The 17,216-nt window shown below is 38.7% G+C and overlaps 1 pseudogene; it reads right to left on the bottom strand.

The window, feature by feature from the left end:
* Positions 1–221: 221 nt before the first annotated feature.
* Positions 222–16,161, bottom strand: LOC114322226 (disease resistance protein RUN1-like; annotated as a pseudogene).
* Between the last annotated feature and the right edge of the window lie 1,055 nt (positions 16,162–17,216).

The raw sequence follows: 17,216 nt of genomic DNA on the forward strand, positions 1-17,216 counted from the left end.
CGCGTGTTCAAACGGTGACGTCCAAGTCTTGAGGACTGTCAAAAATGGGGTGTCTATAGGTGGGCTTGTTGGAAAGGATGGCTCGGTGTCCGTTCTCTATTGGGAGGAATATCTTGTGGTGGTGGAGGAGGTATAGGGAGGTTTCGTTGGAGTAAAGCACTGATCAAGGCCTAGTTTTGCTCGGTCAAGCGGTTGATGTTGTTGGTGGGCTCTGTGAAGTACTAAGGTGGGTTGTTTGGGTTGGTAGGGTCGGCTTGGGGGTTGACGACATTGTACTGAGAAGCCATGGATCTCGTTGTAACCATCCACCTCGATGGCAAGTAAGGAGGAATTATCAGAAACGGGTCTCCAACAACAATGAGCACAACTATTACCCGGAGTGGCGTTCTCACAGACGGCGCCAACTGATGATACTGTTGATCCTTGGGGGGTGAGTCGGGTCGACCCACGCTTCCAACACCTTTCACCGGTCTCGGAGCTCGCTGGTGGTGCCTGCAAAAAGGTCCAACGGGAATGGGAGTACCCCAGCGGACCCTCCGACAATCAAGTTAGAATAGAGGAGATTTACAGTGTAGAGAGAGAGAGAGTGAAAGAGAGAAGGATGGAGAACTTAACCTTTGATGTGTCTTCGAAACCTCCTTATACCCTTTGTCCATCATTTCCTCGTCCACTCCGACCTATCGTGTTGGTCGAAAGACTATATTCTAGCTTGCATTGTTCATGGTGAGGCTGCCTGTTTCGACGTGAAGGGGTTATTTCATTTAATGCTGTGGGAGCCTCATTAATGGCTAATGTGTGGTGCAATAACTCTGTAGGATTTTTGTTTTCTTACGTGGCTAGTTCCCTGCTTGACACGTGCTTAGATGCCATTGGTTCCTAGTTCAACTCTCAAGGGTGTTGGGCTTTAGTGCTTGAGCTGTGAATTGGGCTCTAAGTGGTGGGCCAAAACCTTTTGTGGGCGCACCGATACCAGAAACTGTGCAGAAGCAGTAACCTATACTTATCACAAACCTTGAGGTCGTCCAAACAAATAGCACAATCCACCAACTAATTTAGGAGGCGTGCCTGACACCCAGACACACTTTTAAGGAAACACCACAGCACCATCCCGAGCAAGTGCGCCATAATACGATGACACAGAAAAAATCTCCTTTGACCTAGAATAGTCCCATACCAAAGAATCTCAACCTTCCCCCTAACTTGCAGCCCATGTAAGAAACTCAAAACCTCCACCAACTAATTTTTTAAGGAAAATCTAAACAAATTTCAAAATATAGTTTTCTGTTCCTTTTTTCCCAATCAGGAATATTCAAATGACTTTGAAAATATTTGTAGTTTTCAGAAAAAATTCTGAGAACTAAATTCAAAAGCCATGCCAAACATGATGTCTGCAACTATAGTATACACATGTTTCAATGGGAAAATCTTCAAAATTTAAGTCTGGAAGAGTAAATTGTAGAAATTGTTGAACCAAAATCAAACCTTAAGTTTGTTGCATCCAATGCTCTGCTGCATCTGGCATTGCTTGATTCACCAAAAAAAAAAAAAAAATTAAAATTAAAATTCACCCAAAAATCTAGCCTTGTCTGTTAAATACATATTTTTAAATTAAAAAAAATAAAAATAAAAAAGCAGCATATTTTTACAAATCCATATCAGAAAACAACTAGAAATTCTAATCAAAATAACAAACTAATTTTAAAAAGTAAATCAAAACAAATACTAACTAATTTTTTTAATTTTTTTTATAAAGAAAATCAAAACAAAACCCTTATCAAAATAACACACAAATTTTTATTTTTATTTTTTATCAAGACCAACATTCAAAACATGGAATCAAACAAAGAAAACTGTAATAGGGTCATAGTTTTACGAGTGTATGAATAGAGAGAGCATTGAGTGAAGTAGATGAATCAGACCAGATAGTTTGCCAATCTGATGAGAGCAGAGAGGGCTGGGTTTTCTCCAAGGCTTCTGGGAACCCTGAAGTTAGATTTCATTCGCTGCCCAGAGAGGGGCTGAGAGTCCAGGAGGGGGGGAAGCGATGGGTCCACGTTTTTTTTCTCTCTTCTGATGGTGGTGGTTGTCGTCGTTGATGGTGGTGCCAGTAGTGGAGGGTAGTTATAGAGGCATGGAAGAGATTTTGGATGTGTAAGATTGAGAAGATGAAATAGAGGAGAGGGGCAAAAATGTCCCAGAAACCTTGTCTTTGTTATTATTTTAGGTCCTTTCATTGATTTGGAATTTGGAATTTTTTCCCACTAATTTGTTTGTGTAATTTTTCCTAAAAAATTGAGACTTTATTTTTATGAAAGGCCTTAGGTGAGTACCTAAGTTGCCTAATGGTTAAGCCACTACTGGGTGAGTGGTGGTGGCAACAATGGCAGTGGTTGTGGTGGGGTGACAATGATGGTGGCGTAAGCAAGACTTTAGTCTAGAAAATATTTGTTAACCACAAAAATGTTGCTAAGTAGCAGCAAGATAAGTAAAATCGTGAGTTATATACTGGATTCTTGTAGTAATAAGAAGTGCTTTATGGCCTATGATCCGGTTGCCATCACTGCAGTTTCTTTCCCTTCTTGTTGCTCTGCTCATCAGGTCACTCTCATGATGCTTTTGTTCATCATCATCTGTAAATCATACAAATCAGCAAAATTGATCAAAGATTAAAAATCATTTTTATTTTCTTCCTTTTGGTTTAACTGTAGATTTCAGAATCTAAAACGATAAGACACATACATGTAGTTTCAATGGAGGCTTGAAGTAAGTATTTATGCCAACCTGAGTTGGATATTGGAACTACAAATCATCTTTTGAGAGTACTTGATTGCTGAGGAAGTATATTCTAGACCTCGCTAGATATGCTTGTTAGTGTGACCACACCATAATGTGGTGTGCCTCTCCATACTGAATCAAATCTTGATATAGGTGATCTGGAAACTTTCCCTCAAGGGAATCGAATGATCTGGGCACAAAAATAGGGTGTTTGAATTTGAACTCTAAAAGACACAATGCTTCACATCATATTTGAAGCATTGTGACCATTGCCAAACAAGTAGTGCCTCTTGGCAATGGTGGCCAAGATACTTATAAATAGTTGGCATATTGGGTTCATTGGATTGCATTGAAAATTAACATACATTCACACCCTGTTTTGTCTTCGGATTGTCAATTCCATTTTGTGTGATAAATATCCTCACGGGATCGCTGACAACTTAGCCATTGATTGTTCATCTTTCAATGTTAACTCTGGACAAGTAGGATAGTCTTTATCTTGGGTATCCTATTTTTGTTCTTAATCATACACAACATGAACTCCAAACTCATTTAACTCTAATGGAGTCCTCACAGTCACTGAAACATTTGCCTCATTACTACCTTACAATCAATTCCCAATGCTCCAATGACTTAACCATATCATATCTTCATTGGCTTCATGAAAGCCAAAATATGTTGGGACATAGTTCAAGTTTAGAGCCTTGCCCTCATTACGAAATTCAATGTGTAAAAGTGGTTGACCCTTCCAATGGCTTAACCAATTGTATTGACTGTTGGAAAGTGCATATGCTAAACACATATTCAGGCCTCGGATCCTTAGATAATGAAGTGAAGGCACAATAAAAGATATTGAGGATCCTACACTTTTGTTGCTGAACTAGCCTGGAACCTCTCTCCCTGGGAAAAATGTGCTGAATATAATACCAAGCTCACACAGGCCCTGCATTGGGCAACACATAATTTTAACAATCCATTACTCTATATGAGAGAGAGAGAGAGAGAGAGAGAGAGAGAGAGAGAGAACACCTCGATGGGGCGTTTCACTAGATTCAGTAATGTGCCATTTACAAAGTTCACCTTACAAATTTTTCGGACATGGGTGTTGAACTTGATCCAGATCTATCTCGTTTTCATTCGAGTGCTCCTCTTCGAGTGGGAGTTTGAGGGGTGATCTTCGTCCACATGTATGGAGGTCTCTCAACGGTTGTTCGGTGATTGGATCGTCATCTTACGAGTTCTTGTAGCTGGTGTGTTAGTTGAGTCTTGATCAGAATTATAGCGATCCTGGTCTTCCCTTTCTGTATCTGTTGTACTCCGGACTTTGGTTCCGTGGAGTTAGTAGTTGTATCTACCTTGTTGTCGTCTTTTGATTCCATTTGTTTGAGTTATAGGTTGTGTTGGGCTTGGTTGTTACAGGTTGGTAGAGCTTTGGCTCCCATTGTTGTTGCCCAGTTTTTGTATGGTCCGCTCGAGCGGGTCATTCTGCGCTCGAGCATGGTTTACACCCTTCCAGTTGTACCACGTCCGCGAGGGACCCCGCTACTGTTCGGACTCGATTTGTGTCACGGTTCTTAATCTTGAACCAAAGAGTCCAAATCCGGAAAATCGTTTTGAGAAACAGATTTTTTGAAAAGAAGTGCCAAACATGGACTGCTTTGCCAGATACAGAGTCGCCACCTAAATATTTTTTATGGGGAATTTAGGAAACCCTGACTCAGTGCCGAAGGCCACATGTCCGTCATCACCAGAGTTGCCTCGGCTAGGGAGCTGGGGTACGATTGGGGAAGGTGAACTATGAGCACCCCCTCTCGCCCGATCCGAAGATCGGCCTCTACTAACCATGATATCCGTTTTTGAAAACGTTATGTGTTCTTAAACCAATTATTAGCCTAGCGTTACTATGTTATGCGTGCAGCAAACAAGTATAGACTAGATTGCCTAAGTTGGAAATAAGCATTGCATATCCGTTTGTTTTAGAAAACACTTTGGAATTTGCTACTCGCAAGTAGGCTAAAATACGGATTCCAACGAGTTTCTCCAACTCAAACAATCTAACCTTCACCCACAAGCATTCAAACAATTTATCACATAAGCATTTAGCCGCATGGCAAGCATACTGTCATGGCAACACTCACACGCATGCGGGATGCTAAAACATAAATACTTACATCGTACTCCGTGCCAAAATAATAAACTAATTAGCAAACATGCATGTCCTAGTTCATGTTAAGAATGGCTAATGCATCGCATGCAAAAATGCAATCTAGACAGGCTCGGCTAACCTAAACATGGCATGTGAAAATGCACAACCAACATGTATTCAGTTTGGAATTTGAAATACAGATGCAGTTAGCATGATGCGCCGAGCCCGGTGCATGTAAAACAAATGGATGAATGCACGCATGCATAACATAAGGTATGCTAAATTAAACATGTCCTAATACTAACCATCATAAGCTGGTAAATAAAAGGGAAGAAAGACGTGGGGTTGGAAGACATACACACACTCACGCACACTTATTACACAATCGTCTCGCCCGGAAAGTCTGCACCATAGCATTGCTGCCTCTGTTTTTACTGCCTTGCTTCTCTGAAAAATTCCAAAGTTCCGGGGCAGGTCCCTTGCACACTGTAGAATATCATCGGCTGAAGGAAATGCCCACCGGCAATACATAATTTCCACCGGCAATTAATGAAGCCCTCGGCCCATGAAGGATTGCCGGCTGGCACTGAATGATGCCGATCGGCATAAACTTCCTGCAGAAGACAGTTTTGACAGCAACAGAGGGCAAACAGTGTATGGCATGGAATTTTTAGGCAAATGTATGCATGGACACACTCCCTATCATGTAATGGACTCAAGGGAGCATGGCCCTCGACCCTTGGGCCACCAATCACGCATTTCGATGCATGATGGCCAAAGAGTCAAGTATGCATTTCAATGTCAAATGCAATGCACACAAAACATACAAGGGACCCAACCTCAATCATGATTGGTCAAGAGGCGAGGCAATGCACAACAATGCACATGCGACCTAAGCATGCAAGCAAACATACAAACATGCAATACAACTACATGGCACACACAATGCTAACAACATAACATGCACAACGCATTGAAACATGGCATACACAATGCAAGAATGGGCTTACACCAACATGAGAGAGCCTCAGCCACACTCACATAGGAGGCCATCAGATGAAAACAAGACAACTTGAAATGCGTGCACGCGTGCACGCAAACCGAGGACCGACCCTCAGGCACCAAAATGCCACTCTAATGAGACATGGCAAAGACATGGAATATGATATGCAAACATGCAAAAATCAGTAGCAAAATGAGGAACAAAACAGCCCCGAAACGAGGCGAAATGACACCCGATGCATGGAATTTCTCCCGAAATGCAAAACTAAGTACATGAAATGGCTTACAGCTATACAAAGCATGCATAATTGGTACATGGAATGAAAATACAGAAGTAAGGCAGCCCCAAAATAAGCATTTTTACAGTTCAAAGCATGGCCAAACAGTAAGCACAAGTGGGACTAAATTAGCATGCAAAAATGGCCCTAAACATGAGGTAATGAAGCAAGTGGTAGATGCAAAGCCCAAACAGAAAAAGGATCTTCTAAAACACTTAAGAGGGACCAAAAATATGACTACTTACAGTTTATGCCAACCCTCAAAACAATATACAAGTATGCTCAACATGCTATGCAAGGTAGGGCCCAAAAGAGGCCAAAACACAAAGTATACAAAACATTCATCAAACAGCCAAAGACCCTTAATGAAACATGAAGAATGGGTCAAAATAAGACTGTTTTCAGTTCTGTAAAAAGACCAAAAACAGAAACATGATGAGCTAATAAATCATGCAAAAATGGGGACCAAAGAGGGATATAATGACAAGTGGCACATGGAGGTCCCAAACAATGATGAGCCCTTCTTAAATGTTGAAGAGGTGCTCAAAATAAGCTCACTTACAGTTTACATGATGCTCCAAAACAGATCACACGTAGGTCAAAAATATTATGCAAAATTATGGCATAAAGAGGGCTAATGAAGGAAGTGCTAGCTACTGTCCTCAAACAGCAAGAGGTCCTCAATAAAATATGAAGAGGACCTCAAAATATGATGAGTTACAGTTTGGGTCGGAGCCCAAAAATGCAAGCAACTATGGCTTAGATATGAAGCAAGAAAAGACTAGAAAAGGGAAGAGGAGGACTCACCCTTGAAGACCAGCAAACCAGCACCTCTTGGACCAAGTTTAGGTGCTCCTAAGCTCTGAAGAACAGCCTCAAGTTGCTGCAATGGAGTAAGGATGCCTTGTCCTATGAGTTGATGAAGAAATGGGCCAAGAACAAGGGTGTTTGATGGTTGAATGGGAGAGATATAGTGAGAGATGAAGGGATATATGTATGTATATATCAGATATATCTATATATCTTTGGTTTTTTGTTCCAAACATCCAACCAAAACAATGGAGGAGGAGAGGCCCCTTATATAGGCAAGACTAAGCTTCTAAGACAAGCTACAAAAGGGTCAAAGGGGTCTAAGGGGAGGTCAAGGCTTATTGGAGAAGCTAGGACAGCTGGTAAGCTTCTTGGGGAAGCCAAGACAAGGGGTCAAGGCTTCCTCAAGAAGCCTTGAGCAAAGGGTGCAAGAAAAGGGGTCAAAGGGTGTGCAAAGGGTGCAAAACAGCCACACACGTGCATGGGGAGCAGGGTCTGTGCATTCCAGCTGCCACAACTGGCATCCACTCAATCTGTAGAATACTCCGGAAGGTCGTCGGCCAGCAAAAATGGCCGGCCAGCACAATAAATTGCCGGTCGGCACAATAAATTGCCGGCCGGATAAATAGATTGCCGATAGGTGCTGCCAAGGTCAAAAAATGGCCGGTGGGTGTCCAAATTGAAGCCCCGGAAGTTAGCTTTCCAATGGCACAAACCTTGCATTAAAATTCCTCCTGTGGAAAAAGTTATGCCCATTTTGGTGAAGCCGCGCAGATTCGATCCAACCGGGATGATACCCAACTTCAACCAATCATATCTCCCCCACCCGGACTTGGCTCTAGGAGATTCTTGAGTGCAAAATGAAGCCCCAAAAGTAAGCTTTCCAACGGTGGTGACCTCATAGCTAAACTCCAAGTGTACAGACAGATAAGCCCGATTCAGCGAGGGCTACTCGACTCGCTTCTACCCGGATTCATGCCGAACTTCTCCCAGACTAGTTTTCTCCTCTCCTTTCCTCTCTTCTTCAACTCCAAACCCCTAAACAAAGTGTTTTGAAGGATTTGCCTCTCTCCTTTCCGAAGAAACTGAACATTTCCCCTGCACACCTATCTCCACCAAGTAAACCATCAATAACGCCCAAGTCTTAAGGGCGGTCAAAAATGGGGTGTCTACACCAGTATTTCGTGTCCCTGCAAAACTTCTGCAGGTGTGTTTTCTACGATCGAGCGGGTCGCGCTCAAGCCGGCTTGTTGGCGCTCGAGCGAGTAGTTCTTGTTTTGAAAAGTTCTGGGAGATGAAAATCTACGCTCGAGCGGACTGGTTTTCGCGCTCGAGCGGATGTACTTTATTCTTGTGTCTTGGCGCTCGAGCGGGCTTTCTTGCGCTCGAGCGTGTCTAGATTTTGTGCGTGACGCTCGAGCGTCCTGTTTTCCGCTCGAGCGGGAAAGTCGTATAACAGAGGGCAGCTGGGCATTTTTGAATCATTTTCTACACTTCCACTCTCTCTCTTACTTTTCCAAAACGCCATTTGAGAGCCTCTCTCTCTAGAACCTTGCCTTCTCTCTAGGTATTGATCTAGTAGGAGTTGTCTCCTCACCTTTGGCCTTTACAAAAAAGTTGTTGATCATCGAGGGCTATCTTTTGATCCAAGAATCTCGGGATTTGGAGCATTTCCGTTTTCTTCATCTTCTTCGTTGGGTGTCATCATTTGAGGTATGGATTCCTACTCACTACTATGGGTTTTAACCTATATTTTTGGGCATTCTGTTAAATGGTTCATTTTGAAAAGTTAGGGTTTGAAAATGTTGAAAGGGGGTTTTGCTATTTTGATTCTATAACGTGTATTTTGGTTTCAAAATAACGAAATTGTTGTTGGTTGTTGATATATAGACCATTGGGTCAATATTGGGAAATGGGGTAGAAAACCCTAATTAGTTGTATAAATTAATTGGTATAATTAATTTGGGAAATTGTGGCTATATGAAATTGAGTTGGAAATAATGAAATTGGCTCATTATATAATAGAATGGTGGAGTTGGATTTATTAATCGCTCACTTTTGAAAACAATGATATTTTATCTGTTGGCGCTTGTATTATCTGTTTAGAAATAATTGCTTGGGCTACCGGCGAAGGGCAGTTTTGATTGTTGTAGACAATGCATGATGATTAGGCAAATTAAAATTAATCAATTGGATATGTCATAGAGTATGACGGTTGATAGAATACATTAACGTGATGTATTGATTGATTGTGTATATACGTTGTGTGTGTGGGAGGAGATAGGGGATGTACTCCATGGTTTAGGGGAAGATAGGGGATGGACCTCTAAACCGGATGTTGTTTTGGAGGAGATAGGGATGGACTCCACTGATAAAGCTCATATGCTTGTCAGTTAACGTGTTGATATAGCTTATATGTTTATCTATGGAAGTGTTTATACAGCTCATATGCTTATCTTTGGAAGTGTTGATATAGCTAATATGCTTATCTGTTGAAATGTGGATACAGCTTGTATGCTTATCTGTTGAGATGTTGATGCAACTAGTATGTTTATCTATTATAAAATGGGAAACGTTTAATATAGTCACTGTCTCATATAAGTGGTTCGCCAGGTTCTGAGCCGTTGATGCAAATTATGAAATTGATAAGAAATGGAAAATGAAATGAAACATAAACGCAGTGGTCATGAAATGGAAATGGGTTATAAATTGGTTTATGGAAATTGAACATTTATCAATTGCTAATATCTTAGTTATTGCTCATACTATGTTTAGCATATTTCTACTAGGCGTTGGCTCACCCTATATGGGACATTATTTTCAGGTACATGTAGTATGCCATCTCCAAGGACATAGCTTGGATGATGATGAGAGTTGAAGACTCTTTTTGTTTATTTTGTTTGTATTACATGTAATCAAGCCAAGGGCTTAATTTGTATAGAGTTAGTACTCTTCTTTTGTGTAACCAGGTGTTGACTTAGAAAGCTGTAAGCCCATAGGGCATTTGCTTTTGTTGTTAACATGTAATACTGTTGTAAGAACTACTCTGATGAATAGAAATGGTTGGTTTCTTTTTTATCAATGCATGTCTAAAGTGATGGGTTTTATGTATTTTTTTTGAGGGCGTTCCAAGAATTTTAATGGATTCCAGTTCTGCTTCACACAATGTGGTTGATTACCAGTAGGAGTATGCAGTAGGCGTGGGTCTTGGCATGGTATAGTGTTGTCAGGCATGGGTCTTGTAGCAGAGGTTGATCAGAACTATTACCATGGAGGTTGTAGGAGTAATGTTAGGCTGAGTTGGTGCGCTTGCTGCTATAGTGGCAGAGGTGGGATTGGGAAAATCAATGGATGGAGGTGTGTTCCGGCCATAGTTTTTTCGATCAAGGGAGTTTTAGGAAGAGTATTTTTCCTGGAGATTTTTTCCTGGTGATTTTTTCGGTGGCTTGTGATCATGGAGGTTTTGGCTATGGAGGTTTTCGGCCATAGAACATCCTCGGTCGGATCAGCGGAGCGTGCAGCAGGCGTGGGTCTTGGCATGGTATAGTGTTGTCAGGCGTGGGTCTTGTAGCAGCCTAGGTGTAGCAAGAGGGAGTGAAGCAGGCTGTTGAAAAGTTTTGGTTGGGTGGGCGTTGGGAGTGAAGACTAGGTGAAAAGATTTAGTTTCAAAATTAGTAGGTGGGTGTTGGGAGTTGTAGCAGCCTAGGTGAATAGTTTTAGTTTCAAAAATAGTGAAGTAGCTTGGATTTGGTGTGGAGTTTTGGCTTTGGCTTTGGATTTTATGGGCTGATTTTGTGGGGATTCATGTATTTTATTTTTTAGTTAAGTTCTTCTTAACTTATTTTTGTTGTTAAAAAAAAAAAAAAAATCGTGATTCCAAGGGGTTGGTTGTATGGATGCGAGTAGCAGTAGTAGGAGTATTTTGTACTTTCTGAATCTCTCTCGATGCATGTCATCTTCCTGTACCTTTAATTTCATGTTGTTAATGGAATTTTTCTTTGCTGATAAAAAAAAAAAAAAAGTAATGCGCAATTTATAAAGTTCACTTCAATGTTGGCCATGGACTCCAAGTTGAAATCACCCAAGTTTTTGATCATTTCAGTTTCAACCTTTCCTATGGGTTGCAACTTGAATAAACCTTGAATCTCAACTAGTTTAGTACATTCAGTATGTTCAAGTAGTTGTGAGCCAAACATATTTGATTGATATATTATTTTTTCCAATGATGCGCAATGCCCCACGAACAATTTTTCCACACTTGGTAGGCCTAGCAGTGATTGGAGCCTTTTGCATGAATTTAAATGAAGTGTCTGAAGCCCAGTTAGACCTTTGATCCAATCTGATAGACTGCAAGTTGGATTTTTGCTCAGATTCAAGTTTTGCAACACCAGCAGGTTGCTAAAATCCTTGGGAAAAACATCATCAAATGGATTGCAGTCCACAAGACTTAAACTTACTAAAAATCGAGGTAAAGAAATCCATGAAGTTTTTGATGTTTTTCTTGGTTTTGAAACTGAAGGCCAGACTGATGCATGCCATGGCTTGACCTCATTAATTGTAGAGAGTAGTTGAATTAAAGCAATTTCATCTATATGAAGTGCTTTTAGGGATTCCATCTTCTCCATATCTAGTGGCAACTTTTCAAGTTTTGAGCGACCAGAAATAATAAGCTTTTCAAGAGATCTTACCATTGCAATGTTTCTTGGAAGCTTCCTTAGATTTGTGCAATCTTTTGCATTCAAGAGAACAAGTCTCTCTAGGTTACTAATCGATTCATGAATCTTAAAAAGACTAATACAATCTTTAAGAATTAATCCCTCCAAATTGGGGAGTAATGAGAAATCAGGAGTTTTGGCAAGGCTGTGAGAATGGCTAAGATTAAGGGTTTTTAATAGTCCAAGAAACTGCAAAAGAGAGACAAAAAGGTGTTGCCATCATTTAATCACCAAAAACAATAAATGGATGGGTTAAAAAACATAAAAATAAAGAAGGAAGAAAAAGAAAGAAAATGTAATACCTTGGTTCCATTCCAAACTTGCTCCAAGCTGCTATAACGCAATTCAAGTGCAACCAAGCTCTCCAGAGGAAAATCTATTGGAAGGAATTTTGAATGGAATCCACACCAACACAGCCATCTTAATCCTTTAGGAAATTCCCCATAGTTTCCACAAAGTAGTACATAATTAAGTTGGAGTAGTCTTAATTTGTGCATTCTTGCAAATGCATCAGTTTTTAAGACTAACTCATTTGAATTTTTAAGCTCCGTGCCTGTTGGGTAAGAAGAGGGGAAGCCAAAACGATGTCGCTTCAGTGAATTTCTTTGCTTTGACAATGATTTGTCAAGAAAGTACTCTTTGAACTGATGATGATTTGAATTATAAGCACTAATGAGTGACCTGGCATACTTGGTTTCCATTAACATATGCACGTCAAGGACAAGGCCTTCTACTGTTTCAGTGCCCTGTTGAGGTAAGAAAAAAGAAAATACCATGGATAAGTATCGACCAGGAATGTGGAAAAGAATCCACATACATAAGAAGTATGTTACAGTTTTTTCTCTCTACACATTAAAGGAATCCTTATGATGCCATAATCTGCTACGTTTCCCAGGCTCTTTGGGTGATTCTTGGCGAATAATTTCTCTTCCCATGCCTTGAAGTAGTTGATGCATCATCATCTTGTTATTTTTATCAACTGTAACAAGACATCTATCAATGAGATTTTGAATCCCAGATGTTGTGTAGAAATCACATACATCTAGTATCCTAACTGAGAAATCTTTGTCCTTTCCGACAAAGAAGCAAGCAATATGCAAGAACAAATTTTTATCATGATCATCTTGTAAGGAGTCATAGCTTATTTTCAGTTTATTCACAATTTGACTTTCAGGGATTGTTTCCAACTTCTCTAATGCACTTTCCCATACATCTACACTTTTCACAGATAGAGATGAACCCAAAACTTGAAGTGCTAGTCGAAGTCCTCCACAGTATTGCACCACTCTTTTTGAGTGCTCCATAAAAACTTTAATAGGATGGTTTTATCCAAAAGCATGCCAACTGAAGAGCTCACATGATTCATCTTCATCCAATTTCTCAACGTTATGCACCTCATGATCTTTGTGAGGCTACAACAGCCTCTCATGTCTAGTTGTTATGATGACTTTACTTCCAGGATGAAACCAATCACGAATTCCAATTAATGCATCTAATTGGTCAACTTGATCTACATCATCAAGAACAACAAGAGATCTTTTACAGGACACCGCATCCTTGATCTTAATAATTCCTTCATCAACACTATGTATGTTTTCTTTTTTTTCCTCTTTAAAATGTCCGAAAGAAGTTGTCTTTGTAAACGAACTAATCCATTAGGTTGTTCTAAAACTTCTCTGATATTTGCAAGAAAGCTGCTACCTTCAAATCTTCTGTAGTTTAAATTTTACACAAATTTGGCAATGGTTGTCTTCCCTATTCCCCCCATCGTACAAATTACTAGCACACCAACATCTACTGACTTATCTTGTAACCACAAATTACTTCTTGTGACTCGAGAATCCATTCCAATTAGGCAAGGTGCATCACTCAAGATCTTGCGGTTTAGCTTATCCTCAATCACCTTAGCAATTTTCTCGATAAACTTTGATTCGTGCCTAAAAATAGCAATGAAAATGGTAAATAGATCACAATAAGCATACAATGACTAGAGGTTAATTAAACTGTAGTCTTGCAAATTTCTAACAAGTGACAGTTAATTCATTGTTTAGGCAATGGATGGATATAAAATTGAAAACATTACATGGTTAAACTATGGTAAATTAAAAGTAACACATTCCAAAAAAGATCCAACCAATTGTCTAACATGAAATATATAATATGTCCATTTGAATAAGTGATTTAATGACAAGTGCTTTTTAATTTGTGGTGCTAATAATATATATATTGTTTCGATAAATAAACAAACTTTATTAAAATAGCATCAAGGCGATGCAAAGAATACAAAAAGGATTAACTCACAAAACCCCCAATATCTAGCTAATCAATTCATTCACAAAATCTACAAAACCCAACACATCCAGATCCACCGAAACCATCCCCCAACAATGTAACCTAGTAAGTAGCCTACTATCCAACCACAGAACCAAATGAGACACATCCTGAAAAGTATGCGTGTTTCATTCCAACCAAATCAACCACATTAAAACCAAGCAGCAAGCTACCACGCCTTCCTATGAATTTTCCCAACCTTCACGCCATCCTAACTCTGCAACACCTTCACCATTGTGCTTGGTTGTACCCAAACCAAACCAAAAGTCACAACAATAAGCTTCCAAAGCCGGGACACAGCCGAACAATGAATGGTGCTAATAATATTTTCCTTCTCCATTTATGTCTTATAAACACCATGAACTTCAAAAGTTCTTTGAAATTTCTAACTATTCACCTTTGTAACTAGAATTCAAGTTATTTCTTTTAAGAACAAAAAAATACCGTATGGAAGTCATTAAAACTCCCCCAAAAATCTTCTTTGACTTCAAACAGTTTATTTTTACAAGGACTTAATTAAATGAGCTCTACTTACCTAACCGGTGCCATCCTCACAAATTCCTCCTTTTATTGCCACATACTTATATACTCCTACTAGTAAGTGTTTTTAGGTTTTTTCTCTTGCATAATTGTTTGCTTCAATATGCTTCCTCTAGCCGTTATTTGCATCAAAACATGTTGGGTTATGGCTAGAGAAAAAAAAAATAGTGATTCTTGATTGCTTCTCAAAATACTTTCAAAAAGCACAATGAAATATTATGAATTCTAAGGTTGTGTTTGGTTTTCTCTTTCCCTTTCCAAATCCCTACCCAAATCCGCAAACCAAACACAGCCTAAAGGAATTTGGAGAAAAATTACCCATCAGCTTGATTTGGCAAAACCATCCCTCCCAAATCCGCAACTTCTCCAAGTGCTGCCCTCCATTGTTTCATCTTCTTCATCCATTCATTTTTTCTTTCATTACCTTCTACCTTAATTTGCTCATGCCTCACAAAATTCTCTACAAGACCTCTTGTCTGGTTCTTGACTTCAGCCGGATCCACATCATAAAAGATTGGTAGAACTATATGTTTAGAGGTCCTCTTGAATTCAAGGATCATCAAAAGTTCGTCAAGACACCATCTAAAAGATGCATAATCTTTTGAGAAGGCAATTACTGAAATCCTTGATAGCCAAATTGCTTTATGCAATTCCAACTTAATTTTTTCTCCTCTTTCTATATCGTCATTATCTTTGAATGTGCGAAGTCCTGCCTACACCAGAGCTATATAAAGGTGATCAGTGAAGACCTTTCGAGTGTCTTTTCCTCTGAAACTCAAGAACACATGATAAGTACAACGAGAAATGGATGAGTCTGCTTGAGCTTTCATGGTAGCCACTGAACGAATTGTTTACAGATTGTTAATGGTTGATGAATAAATGCAATATCTTTCAAGGCATATGGATTCTTATAATTATACGATATATATATAAAATAAAGGGTTAACAGAATAGAGTCGATGGAAACGGTAAAAATACCAAAAAAAATAGCAAGGAAAATACTCTTGTAACTAGTTGATTAATATTTCATAGGTTCTAAACACACATGTTTGCAGAAGTTTAGATAATAAGCCGACCATGTTTACAAGTGTCTTAAAACACCAAAACATAATTGTGAGTCTGTGACTATAGGAACAAGTACTTTATTTCTCTAGATATATTTTATATAAACATATGTATATTCTGCAATTTCTTTCTGGGAGTTCTTGTTAACTGTTAAAAACTATAAATCTTGAATCAAATTTGTCTAGAGTTGGAAGAACAGCTAGCAGAAAATGACTAACAAGTCTATCTCAGTTTAACACCATAAGCAGGAACTACCAAGTATATTCTGCAGTTTCTTTCAGATATTTCTTGTTAACTGTCAAAAACTATAAATCCATACACTCCTATATAATCAAGAGTATTTAGTTATAATTGCTATATATTGACCCCTAAAGTCTAAGTAAAATTGGTTTGATCCCCTCAGAATCTCAATAATTTTATCTTACCCCTTGAAATCTCTTCCTAATCTCTTACTTATCCCAATATTTCCCAATTGCTCTTTATAATTGGATATAACCATGTCTTATATCGTCCTAAACATTCACCCCCTACATGTTTTTATACTTTTTATTTGTACTTTTTAAAGTGACTACTATAGAGAATATACATTTATGTCTATTTTTTAAGAAATTGAGAAAAATATTCCCAGGGTAAACCCCTCATCAACTTTAGAACAAACATTCACTTTATATTATTGTTATCTTGCACCATTACATGTTTCATTAATATTTATAATTAGGACTTTTCAAACTAAAAAAAATAAAATTTTGTATTTCTTAAGAGCATAGGAATACACTAAGTTAGCATGATTATATAATTAGCAAGAATATTATAAATTTCAAACCATGACAAAAACTATCACATAATAATAATAATAATAATAATAATAATAATAATAACAATAATAGGCAACGTGATAAAATCCATACGTCAATTAGGCTTTTGAAATTGTTCTGTTGATGAAGAATTTACCTCGGAAGAATATGTGAAGGAGAAGACTCATAGTTTGGCCTCCCTTGAGTAAATTTTTTGGTTCAGCGCTGACCCCTGACTACATTTGGATGTCCTAATCCAATTTATCCATTGCTGATCTGGTGTAAAATTTTCCTCACAAAATCCAAATGTTACAATAAAGGTCAACCGGTTACTCTTCTTGACCCTACAATTATTAAAAAGCAAATGTAAAAGAAGGTTGTTTTGTTTAATCTGGGTGGCAAAACAACATCTACATATATTTGTTTAATGGATTAGAATTATCATTGAAATAGAGAGCCAACGGTAATGATGTTCACAAGGGTTGACCTTACTTCTTCTTCTTTTTTTTTTTTCTTTTTTTTTTTTTTTTTTTTCGGGTTCCTTACATATTCAAACCAATTATGTGCACAATCTCTAGATTACTGTTGTTATTTTTTTAGGATTAATTTCACTTTTATCCCCTATTAATGACATATACTTAGTTTGTTAGACCAAGTTCTACCATTTTTCCTAAAATCAATTGGTGATAGGAAGGGCTTCACTTATGTCTTTTACAGCATTTGACATTACGCCCTACGGGCCTATTTTTAGAGCAGCCAA

This window comes from Camellia sinensis, chromosome 2, assembly GCF_055761805.1.
Source record: "Camellia sinensis isolate YWXY chromosome 2, ASM5576180v1, whole genome shotgun sequence".
Classification (NCBI taxonomy): domain Eukaryota; kingdom Viridiplantae; phylum Streptophyta; class Magnoliopsida; order Ericales; family Theaceae; genus Camellia; species Camellia sinensis.